The following is a 12,112-nucleotide window of genomic DNA, read 5'->3' on the forward strand; positions in this document are numbered from 1 at the left end:
AGTCCATGGATATATCTGCCCACACCTATGTAGGGATTGGGAGTGGTTGTAGCAGTCCCGCTGGAGACTAGGTATCCGCCTTATTTTTCTGGAAAATGACGTATTCGGCTATGAATTTTTGGACCAAATTTCTCATGCCTTTCCAATGGAATTGGGTGGCTAGTCTTTTGTAAGTGCGTAGGATCCCTGAGTGCCCTCCTGCTGGGGATGAGTGGAACAATTCCAGAAGCTGCTGAATATGGGCTGAATCTTGTGGTATCACCATTCGGCGTTTATACAGTAGCAAGTTATTCTCCACTGTGTACCCTGGGTGGCTAGTAGGGTCTTGTTGGATCTGTGAATGCAGCTTGCGCAGTTGTGGGTGCCCTTCAGCTTCATCCCTTAGCTGACCCATGATGGAACATGCAGGGCCCGTGAGAAGTAATGGAAATAGTTGTGGCTGGCGTGACAGTGCATCTGCCACCTTGTTAGCGTGCCCAACCTTGTATTTAATGACATAATCGTAGCCAAGTAATTTGGCTATCCATCGCTGCTGTTCCGGGGATAGTACGGACTGCTCCAACAGAAATTTCAGGCTTTGGTGGTCAGTTCGTATGATGAACCTCCTTCCTAGGAGGTAGGGCTGCCACCTCTGAACTGCGAGAACAATTGCTATCAATTCGCATTCATATACTGATTTGGCCCATTTCTGTGCTGTCATTACCTTGCTGAAAAACGCTAGTGATCTTTCTTCTTGTGTGAGGACTGCACCAACTCCTTGGCTTGACGCATCACATTCAATGATGAAGTCCTTTGAGAAGTCTGGAAGTGCGAGCGTTGGTGGTGATGAGACAGTTGTCTTGAGTATCTCGAAGGCCTGTTGGGCCTCCCTAGTCCAGCAGAACCCATCTTTCTTAAGTAAACTTGTCAAGGGGGCAGCAATCAGTCCATACCCTCTAATGAATCGCCGATAGTATCCTGTTAAACCCAAGAAGCCTCGTAACTCCTTCACATTTTGAGGTCGAGGCCAATTTATCATGCTTGAGATCTTTTCCGGGTCTGCTGCTACAATGCCATTCTCGACCACGTGCCCTAAATAGTGTACTTGTGTTTGTCCAAATGTGCACTTTGACTCCTTTGCAAAGAGCTTATGAGTCCTTAGCAATTCCAAGGTGATTTGTAGATGTACTAGGTGTTTGTCCCATGTAGCGCTATATACAAGTATATCATCAAAAAATACGAGTATAAATTTGCGCAAATGGGGTCGAAATATGTCATTCATAAGGGCTTGGAATGTAGCTGTCGCATTGGTCAACCCAAACGGCATAACCAGAAATTCATAATGACCTTTGTATGTACGAAAGGCAGTCTTGTGGATCTCGGGTCTAGTTTAGAGAATATGGTGGCCCTGCCAAGTTCATCTAGTAGTTCATTGATTACTGGTATGGGGAATCGATCCTTCACAGTGATGTTGTTCAGGGCCCTATAGTCTATACAAAACCGCCACGTCCCATCCTTCTTTTTCACAAGTAATACTGGCGAGGAGAATGGGCTTTGGCTGGGTTGTATGATTTTTCTGTCAAGCATATCTTGCACTTTTCTCTCAATCTCTAGTTTCTGAAAATAGGGGTAACGATAGGGCCTTACATTTGTAGGTGCAGCCTCGGGCAGCAATGGAATGCGATGATCATGGGCACGGTTCGGTGGTAGTTCCTTAGGTTCTTGGAAGATCACTGAGAACTTCTGAAGTATCTGTTGTAGATGTGTGCGGCCCTCTTCGGATCTGCTTTCTGGGGCTAGAATGGGGCCGTTTTTGTGGGAGTCTATCTGCATTAAAACGATGTGGGTTGGGTCTGCTGCTTGTTTCCTTAGGGAGGCGAGGCTAATAGGTCCTGGACCCTTGGACCGCTGCCCTTGAATATGCACCTGTGAGCTGCCCATTTGGAAATCCATGGTGAGGCGGGCCCAATCACATATCACCGGCCCTAGTTGCCTTAACCATTGGACTCCGAGAACTACATCTGCTCCACTGATTTCCAGGGGGTGCAGATCCACCTCGAACTCATGTCCTTGTATCCTTATCTTTAATTTTGTGCACGTACTGTCACATACCAGGTTGCTCCCATTAGCTACGTGCACCCGAAAGGCTGCACATGGTTGGACTGGAACCCCTAGTTGTCTAACCAATGTTTGGGTGATGAAATTGAGGGTGTTGCCACTGTCTATCAGAACCAACACATGGCGCCCTTGTATCAGTCTGGTTACTCTCATAGTTTGAGAAGAAGCAAGACCGGTCAAGGCTTGCAGGGATACTTTCGGGTATTCCTTTGTCCCTTGTACCCATTCTTGGTTGTCCCTTGGTTCCTCAATGTCAGCTAGTTGCTCGACATATTCAGTTTCAGGTTGAAGGAAGAAAACTTGGGGGACCTTACAGCGATGGCCCGGCCCAAATTTGTCTCCTCATGCGTAGCAAAGGCCCTTTTCTCGTCGGGCTTGCATCTCAGCCAGGTTAACCTCTTGGCTGAGCCGGGGCCTGAACCAGAGTTGGCATCCTTGCCTGTGATTCCTACTCCTGATCTGGGCTCTGGTTTACCCAAGATTCGAGGTTCTTGGTTTGGTATACCTGGTCTGATCGCAGCTCCCAGAGGTCAGCTAATCCTTCTTGCCCGGCTCATTTTGTCTTCATGTAGTCGAGCTAATGTTGCTGCTTCAAGAACGGTGGTGGGCTGCATGGCTTTTACCTCCAGCCGCAATTCTTCCCTGAGTCCACCAACAAAACTGCCGCCAAGCGCGTTTTCTGGCCAGCCTTGCACGTGCACCGCCAATCTTTCAAACACCATCTGATAATCTTGAACGGAGCCGGTCTGTCGTAGCTTAGCGAGGCTTTCATCATAGTTCTCAAAAGCCGAGACTCCAAATCGCATGGTTAAGGCATCGGTGAAGTCTGCCCATGTGGCCCTTGGGTGTTGTCACCAGTACCACTGGTACCAGACAATCGCCTCTCCTTCCAGGTGTGCAGAAGCTAGTGGAACACAATCAGGTCCTTGTGTGTCGTGGTAATTGAAGTATCTTTCTGTTCGCAAAAGCCAGGAAGTGGGATCTCCCCCTACGAAGATGGGAAACTCAATTCTTGCTGTTCTTGATCCACTTCGATGACTGGTGTCACTGCGCTCTTCTTGAATTCCAGCAAGGATGCAAAGCTTTCTTTGATTTCTTTGACATCAGCTGATATTCTTTGCATTTCTCTTTCCATGTAGCCGATTCTGTTCTCCAAATCAATAATTCCTTCTGTTATAATACTGTTCTCCTTCCATGCAAAGCTTCTTGAAGTCCACTTGTCTAGTTTGTTATTTAATTTGTTCTAGTGGTTGGCTGTTAGTTATATTCTTTAAAGGCTGACGTGGCCTTTTCTTGTACACTTGTATTCCCTTTGTTTGTGTCCCAACATTGATCCACTTACACCTCAATTTTTGCTTCCATCTAATCTCCTCTTTAAACAAGATATCCTCAAACTGCTTGCTTAAATTCCATCTTTGTTTCCTATCTCTTTCCTTTATACTCCCATCTTCTTCTTTTCAATCAATCTCCTCAATTTAGTCCACAAGAGTATCCTTCCTCTCCTCTATCCTCCCAAACTCTACCAAATTCCATTCCTTAAGTCTCTCTTTCAAGTACTGCTTGCTTAAATTCCATCTATGTTTCCTATCTCTTTCCTTTATACTCCCATCTTCTTCTTTTCAATCAATCTCCTCAATTTAGTCCACAAGAGTATCCTTCCTATCCTCTATCCTCCCAAACTCTACCAAATTCCATTCCTTAAGTCTCTCTTTCAAGTATTGAAGCTTCTTATGGAACCTCATTCCTTTCCACTCTACTCTAGGGTTACTCTCCCTCCACCCTTAATCTTTTGAACAAAATCCGGGTGTGTTAGCCACATGTTTTCAAACCATAACGGAGTAGGGCCAGCACTCCTTAGTGTCTCAAGATCAATCTACCCCAATGTTCTTCCCAATCTAAAGAAAACAATAATCTATCCAATTTGGAACAAACTGGGTTAGCTTGGAGGTTCGACCAAGTGAAGTTACTATGCATTAAAGGGATCTCTTTGAGTTGGAGGGTGTCCACCAAACTATTAAGCCTCCTCATGTTGGTTGTCACCCTTTGTCTGGAGTTATTAGTTTCAGTCGTGAACCAGAATACATTAAAATCTCCTCCAATACACCAGGTCCCTCCCACAGCCCTCTGATATCCCCCAATTCTTCCCATAATTTCCTCCTTTCCTGATAATCATTAGGTCCATTGACATTGGTGAGCACCCACTCAAACCCATCCTCTAATTGTTTAAACTTTACAGAGATTGTAAAATTTCCAATGAGCTCTTCAATCCCCTCTAGCACCTCATTCCTCCACATAGTAACTTTTTTTTATCAATAATTGGAATTCATTAGATTAAAAGAATTTAGTTACAGTGCTCCAAAGAGAGATAAACAGGGGTGAGGCAATAGTTTGGCCTTCTTTGGGAATTGGTTTTCCTCTTCTTTGGATGCAAGTGGACTCCAAACCCAATGGAACCTGAATACAAAGCAAGCACCTTCTCATCCTCATCTCTGAAAACCCCTCCTACACCTGATGGACCTGGATTTTCACTACTTCCATCAAAGTTTAGCTTTATAAGTCCACTTCCTGGTGGTGACCACAAAGGAAAAACTAAAGAGCGAGCAGGAGCAGAATTTGCCACCTCCAGCCAGCTATTCAGCAATATATTCGTAGAAATATCAACAAACAGGTCCAAGGATTTCAGCCAATGTACCACCCTCACTGTTACAACTTCAATAAGGCATTCTTTACTTCTTTCAATTTCAAAGAAAATTCTGGTGTTCCTTTCCTCCCAAAGAGTCCAGCAAACAGCAGCCCTCACACATCTCCACATTATCCTTCCCTTTTGTTTGGCCAACCAAAGAATGAGGGGCTAAACAAACTTTGAATGTTTGGTGGTGGGGTCCACCTGCAACCAAAAGAGGAAAGAAACCATTCCCAAAGATCAGTAGCAAAGGGGCAAGAAGCTAATAAGTGGTAGGAGCTTTCACCATTAGCCTTGCAAAGAATGCACCAATTCAGAGTACGTCACATGTATTACATCTTCCAAGGAAGGCTTCCCAACAAAAGGCTCCAATCCTTGGAGGAATCGGTTCACCCCAAACATCCTTAACTGGAAAGTTTTGTGCAAATGGACTGGATAAAGGCAGTAGGGACTTGAAGAAAGAGGCACAAGAGAAGGTTCCAGAGGGAGTTAGGGTCCACAGTCTCTTATCCCTCTCAAAGGGATCCAACACCACCCGGTCTAAGATCTGAACCAGACTCATGGCATTTTCAACCTCTACATCCCTTAAGCCTCTTCTAAGCCCCACATCCCAATCAAACCCAAAATTAGACTGAGAAGGAACTAGAAAACTGGACACAACCTTGCCCTTAAATCAGGAGAGTGAAAACAAGGGAATTGGTCTTTCAAAGGTATCTCACCGACCCAAATGTGCTCCCAAAACTTTACCTGTTTCCCAGAGCCGAGGTCATATCTGATGTGCTGCAAAAAGGAAGAATGGCATGTAAAGATTTCCAAGGAGAGGCACCAACAGACCTTGCCAAAGTCTCAACATCCCAGCCATCATCTGCCTGACCGTGAATACTTAAAATTACCCTCATCCATAGTTTATCCTTCTCGCCTCTCAACCTCCACAACCATTTCCCCAACAAGGCTTCATTTTTCCTCCGAATGCTACTTAAACCTAACCCTCCGTCAGCCCTACTCCTAGAGACTAGTTCCCCATTCACCCTATGATCCTTCCCCTCTCCTTCCCTGGTTCCCACAAGAAGTCTCTCATTAACTTCTCCAAACTCCTACTTATCTTCACTGGGTCCTAAAAACCAATAAGTAATACACAGGCAAACTAGTTAGTGTAGACTTGATCAAAGTGATTCTACCACCCAGAGATAAATAGTTCTTCCAAGAGGCTAGATTCTTAGCATATCTATCAATTACAGGGCTCCAAAAGCTCTCTTTCCTCGGGTTATCCCCCAAGGGCATCCCCAAATAGTTCAGCAGCCATTGAGAGTTGAGACACCGTACAACCCAAAGCTTCAGCCCTCTCCAATATAGGTCTTTCTTCCATATTGATCCCCACCACACAACTCTTGTCGAAATTCACCTTCATATTTGACATTTGTTCAAGCACTTGAATCACCAACTTCCAAGTTTTTGGCCCATCTCACATCCTCCCCCTCATAAAACAGTATTGAATATGCATTCTCAATTAAGTGGGTGATAGAAATGTTGTCTTTTCCAACTCTCCATCCCCTCGCAAGACTTCTTGAATCTGCTTTCTCAATTAGCCTCCCCAACACTTCAGCAATCAAGGTGAAAAGATATGGAGAGAGGAGGTCCCCTTGTCTAATTCCTAGAAAAGTCGGGAAGTGATCCACTACCTTTCCATTTACCAGGATGGAATAATGACAAGTCTCTATACAACCTAGGATCCATTTACACCATTTCTCCCCAAAACCAAAGACATCTAACACATGCATCAAAAAAGAGCAATCAACCATATTGTAAGCCTTCTCTAAATCCAACTTGCACACAATCCCTTCCCTCCTCATTCTCTGCATATCCTCCACACACTCATTGGCAATTAGAATTTGATCCGGAAGCGCCTATTCCCAACAAAAGCCCCTTGATTCTGTGAGATTAGCTCCGGAAGCGCCTCTCTAATTCTTCAAGACAAAACCTTCGCAATGATTTTATACAAGCTATTAGCCAAATTAATGGGTCTAAAGTCTCTTGGATGACTTGCTCCCACTTTCTTTGGGACTAAAGCAATAAAAGTTGAGTTCAGCCCCGGATTTATTACTTCCCTCTGGGAAAATTCAAAAAACACTTTAAGGATATCCTCCTTTAATATCTCCCAACAGTCTTGGTAAAAAGCCATGGTAAAGCCATTTGGTCCTGGTGCTTTAGCTTGACCCATTGAAAAAACTGCTTCCCTTATTTCCTCCAACTCAAAATTTCTTTCAAGCCACATCTTCTACTCAAACAATTTTAGCCAATCTTAACCCTTCCACCCAGATTCTCTAGTTTAAAGGCCTTCTAAATATAGACTTAAAATGCTCCACAAAGGCCCTAGCTATCTCATCCTGTTAAGATACTGACACCCCATCTATCTCCAATATAGATATCAGATTTTTCCTTCTTCTACCATTGGCCATTGCATGAAAAAATTTGGTGTTTCTATCACCTTTCACCCAGTTATGTCTAGACTTTTGCCTCCAACAGACTTCCTCTTTGAATAGGATGCCTTCTAGTTGCTTCCTGAGCTTCCATCTTTCTTGTTTGTCTCTCACTTCAAAATTGCCTCCCCTTTCTTTGGCATCTAACTCCTCAATTTGATTGATCACTTCATGTTTTCTCTCTTCAATCCTTCCAAACTGTAGAATATTCCACACCTTAATCTTCCTTTTTAACTCCTTCAACTTCCAATGAAATTTCATCCCCTCCCAAATAGCACTTGGGTTAGTGTCATTCCACCAATTTTCCACCAACTCAATAAACCTAGGGTGAGATAGCCACATGTTCTCAAATCCGAAAGGAGTGGGCCCTCTAGTACCGAGATCCTCTCTCATTAAGGTAATAGGCCAACAATCTGATGTTACCCTAGGCAATGCTCTAGAAATAATAGTCCCCCTAGTGCTCCTCCCAATCTATTGTGAATAAAAATCTATCCAACTTAGAGCATATAGGGTTCTCTTGGAGATTGGACCAAGTAAATAGACCATGTAGTAGAGAAACCTCTTTCAACTCAAAACTGTTTATGAAGCTGTTAAACCTTCTCATGCTAGTGCTACCACCTCTCCTCACCCTATTAGTCTCCTCTATGAATCTAATGACATTGAAATCTCTTCCTAAACACCAAGGGCCTTCCCAAAGTCCTCTAATGTCTCCTAATTCCTCCCAAAGTTCACTTTTTTCTCTATAACTAGTTGGACCATACACATTAGTTGATACCCACTCAAATCCATCTACCTTGTGTCTTAACTTGATAGAAACAATAAACTTCCCAATCAGCTTCTCCACTCCCTCAAAAACCTCTTCTTTCCACATTGTCACTAAACCTCCTGACCTTCCCCACGAAGGACAAAAAGCCCAATTGATGCCCCTTACTTTCCACACCGATCTAGCCCATCTCCTATCAAACTCCATCAGCTTAGACTCCTGAATCAGCACCAAATCTGGATCCTCTCTCTTATTACTTATTTTGTTGAAGGCCTTTACCTAGCCCCCCTAACATTCCAACTGAGAATCTTCATCACCACTTTCTAAAAAAACCCTTACCTGTCCTCTTTTCAATTGGTCCCTCTTCTTCTGCCCTTTCTCTCACTGAATTCCTTATCTTCTTCTACATCTCGCCTTAGCCTTTCTAACTCACTCAACTTTCTCATCCTTGGTTTTCTCTCTACCTTTCCTTTCCTCAAAAATACCTTCAACTCATTTGGATCCTTTATTTTACAGCCCATTTGCTCAACAAACTATGCAACCGAGACCTCCTTATCAGTTTCATTTGGTCCTCCTCTCTCCTCTTCCTCATTACTCACCTCTTTCTCTACCTCCCCTATCTACACGTTTTCAACTGCTCTCTCATCCTCTAGAATCCTACCCCAACTTCTTCTCTCAGCTTCTTTCCTTTTCATTTCTTCTAGAAAAGTTTCTATCGGCTTCCAAATTTTCTCTCCTACCTCCTCTTCTTCTTGTGAAGCAATTTTCCCTCCATTATTCACCCCTACAATAGGATGCAGATGTAGCAATATGGCTGGCTGGGAGTCTGGGACAGAAACAAAGACAAGGAGTTAGTACCAAAATGGAAAGTCATAGCCATACCTTGGGTGGAAACCAGGACAAGATCAATGGAAGAGTGAAGGGTTTCCCTCTCAGCTAAGAGACCAGTACTCTGGGTTAACCAAATTCCATAATGGGAACTACAGGTTGGAAAGCTCTTCCTGCCAAAGAATTCTCTTTCAGCGAACTCCTAAGGCTCTGTAGCTATCTCTGAATTGGTCCTCAAAGACTGGCTGGTAGTGAACATCTCCTACCAGCTCACCAAAATCTTGCTCTTTGTCCAAGACTTGGTTAGGTTGTTCCCCATTTGATTCCATAATAACACCCCTACTGACCAAATCGCTCTCAGCAGTTTTTAACTTCTCCAATTCCTTAGACAGCATCAAATCAGGGGTTGTACCTGGCCTTCTTTGTTCTTTATCAAGCACAAACGTGGTATCTGCCACTTTGTTTTCAAGGTCTGCTTCTGTATTTAGAATGATTCCCTCACTTGAAAGAGGTGAAACAAGCCCATCTCCTGAAGTCACTGTCAACTTCCCGCAGTCCCCTTTGACATCGCCACCTCCTACCGAGTCCTCTTCTAAGAACAGAAGTTCTGTATTGAAGCTTTCCTCTTTCCACATGTTCACTTTTACTTGCAGATCTAAGAACATGGTACTTTTGATTAGTGTTAGTTTACCTCCCTTAGGGAAGTACCTTGCCTTCCCAGATGAATTCTTGTGAAACCTCTCAATAACTGGTTCACAAATGAAGCAGGAGGAAGTACAATTGGCTCTGAAAGGCAGCCCTAAATAAGAGATTGGTAGGTGGTTCACCTTACAGCCCTAGCCAATTTGTCAAAATTAGGAGCTCGGTTAACAGAAAACTAGGGAGCTTTTTCCAGATTTATTCTAAGACCCAATACAATCTCTAGCCATCTTAGAACCCACAGAAGGTTTTGCAACTACGGAATAGAAGCATTAAGAAAAAATAAGGTGATGTCAAAAAATTCTAGAAGGCAAGTATTTTGGTCATTCCTACACATTTCAAAACCTGAAATAAACCCACCCACCATAGCTTTCTTAGAAAGTGCATCCAGAGCCTCAGTTACACAAATGAACAAAAGAGGAGAGAAGGGGTCTCCCTGCCTCAGACCCCTATAATTCCTGAAGTAACCAGTTGGGGCACCATTCATAAGAATAACGAATGTAGGGGTGGTAAAGCAAAGTACAAACATTGATCCTTCTCCTCCACTTACTACCAAAATTCTGATGAATTTTGTGATTCTAAGAATCACTCTTAAGCTTGGATTTATAAAGGTAGTTGGACTAAATTTTTTTTATGTCCAAAACTCATTCTAAGAAATCATTCTTTGAAGCTAAAAAATTTAGGTCGTATTTTTTTTTACAAGTAAAGAGTCATATTCCATTAATTCAAAGATCGGTTACATGAAAATCCCATCAAAGAGGCGCGAGGTGCTGCTTCTCCATATAGAAAAAAACAAAAACTACATCAAAAAGTGCATGACTGTTAGTCACAAATTACACTTGCACCCATAACAATGTTTCCCTGTTTGTCCCTTGTTTTGCCAAGACATCAGCAAATGCATTAGCTGATTTCCTAACCCACTGTGTTGTTACAGACATATTCCTTGTTAGCCATTTGAATTTTTTTATCTCATTCTTGCAGTCCCACGTGACATTCTCCGAATTATTTAACCAGTTCACCACTGTCTTAGAGTCCCCTTCAACCAGAAGCTGCTCCACACCCATTTCTTTTGCAAGAATTATTCCTTATATTGCAGCCAACAGCTCTGCCCTAATAGAGTTACCAATACCTAAAGGGCCAGAGTATAGTAAGACAGCATCTCCAGCCTCATTCCTCAGTGCACCTCCCAAACCAGAGGGACCCAGGTTGCCCTGGCTACTTCCATCAAAATTCAGCTTCAAAGAACTGTGAGGAGGGGACACCCAGCTTGTCATTACCTTTATCTTTGAGGAGGAACAACTTGTTACTGATAACCAATCCCTCCAACAGTCAGTAAAGGAGAAATGATCAAACAAATCCAGAGTCTTTAACCAATGCATTGCCCTATACAAAATGAAATCCTTCATGGCCTGACTACCCCCCTTTTCCTGGAAGATCCTGGCATTCCTTTCTTCCCAAACTGTCCATAACAAGGCTGCTCATGCACACCTCCACATTTTCCTTCCTCTTTTATGGGGCCTATAGAACATAGAAGGGTTAAAGATTGTACTTACTTCTGTTAGCATATCCCATCTGCACCCAAACAAAGATAGAAGCCTAACCTAGAGCTCTGTAGTGACACTACAAGATAAAAATAAGTGATAAAAACATTTAGGTCATGTTTGGCATCAATTTTGTGTGTTTCTAATTTTCAGAATTATTCTTTTAGGAATCATTTCTCTGAAGTTCCAATTTTCAAAAAAAAGAATATGAAGTATTTGGTAAAATGACGCAAAAAACTATATTTCTCATTCACATAATGAGAATGATGTTTGATTTGATCATGTAAATTCTTTAGATCATTTCTATGTGAAACAAACCATTCAGAACAAGATCTTGCTGGTCTACTATCGAATGTCAAGGCACCATTAGAGCACTCATTCAGCTAAAAATATTTTTGATGCAGGACATCCAAATTGAGACCTAGTAAATTCATGTTTTAGGATCACAACCAATCACTTTGATGCACTAATCATCCCTGTGTACTACTGAAGTTGCAGTTGAGTGAGTGTACCAAGAACTAGCTGTAATAAAAATTGTTATATATAGAAAATACAAATAGAAATAGGGTCATTTTGAACTAAAACGTCTAGAAGATAAGATTCAGAGAACCCCCATGCTGGCCAGTCTAGAAGGTGGATCACTGGATTGTGATTGATTTGTTAAGTATCTGCTCACCATGTTATTTGTTAAATACACATCGATTAAAATCCCTTTAAGAGATCTCATTGGGAAATGGTCTTTTGACATTTCCAAACATTTATACATAATTGGCATCTTGTTATTTCATGTAGTTACCTCCTCAACAGCCTTTTCTTTGAGACGTTCAGAATACTTCAGTGCCTTGATCTCCGTTTGCGCCTCTCCTAATTCCCTTTCCTTATCTGCAAATATAGAATAAGAGATATAATACAGTCAGAACCTGGCCTCAAAGCTACATGTCAAACAGAAGTAGAACCCAATCCATTCACAGGAAGTCTGACTCGGCAAGATGAAAAGACATGCATAAGGAGACACGATATAGGT

General features: G+C 42.6%; 1 pseudogene across 1 annotated transcript in view; it reads right to left on the minus strand.

Moving 5' to 3' along the window:
• Nucleotides 1-12,112, minus strand: part of LOC104609036 (uncharacterized) — a 36,581-nt pseudogene that overhangs the window by 13,380 nt on the left and 11,089 nt on the right. Inside the window, exon 4 of the transcript XR_016079527.1 lies at nucleotides 11,885-11,970. The product of XR_016079527.1 is annotated as an uncharacterized LOC104609036 (transcript). The remainder of the gene's footprint in view (nucleotides 1-11,884; nucleotides 11,971-12,112) is intronic.

Source organism: Nelumbo nucifera, chromosome 8 (genome assembly GCF_055504915.1).
Source record: "Nelumbo nucifera cultivar China Antique chromosome 8, China Antique-T2T, whole genome shotgun sequence".
NCBI lineage: Eukaryota > Viridiplantae > Streptophyta > Magnoliopsida > Proteales > Nelumbonaceae > Nelumbo > Nelumbo nucifera.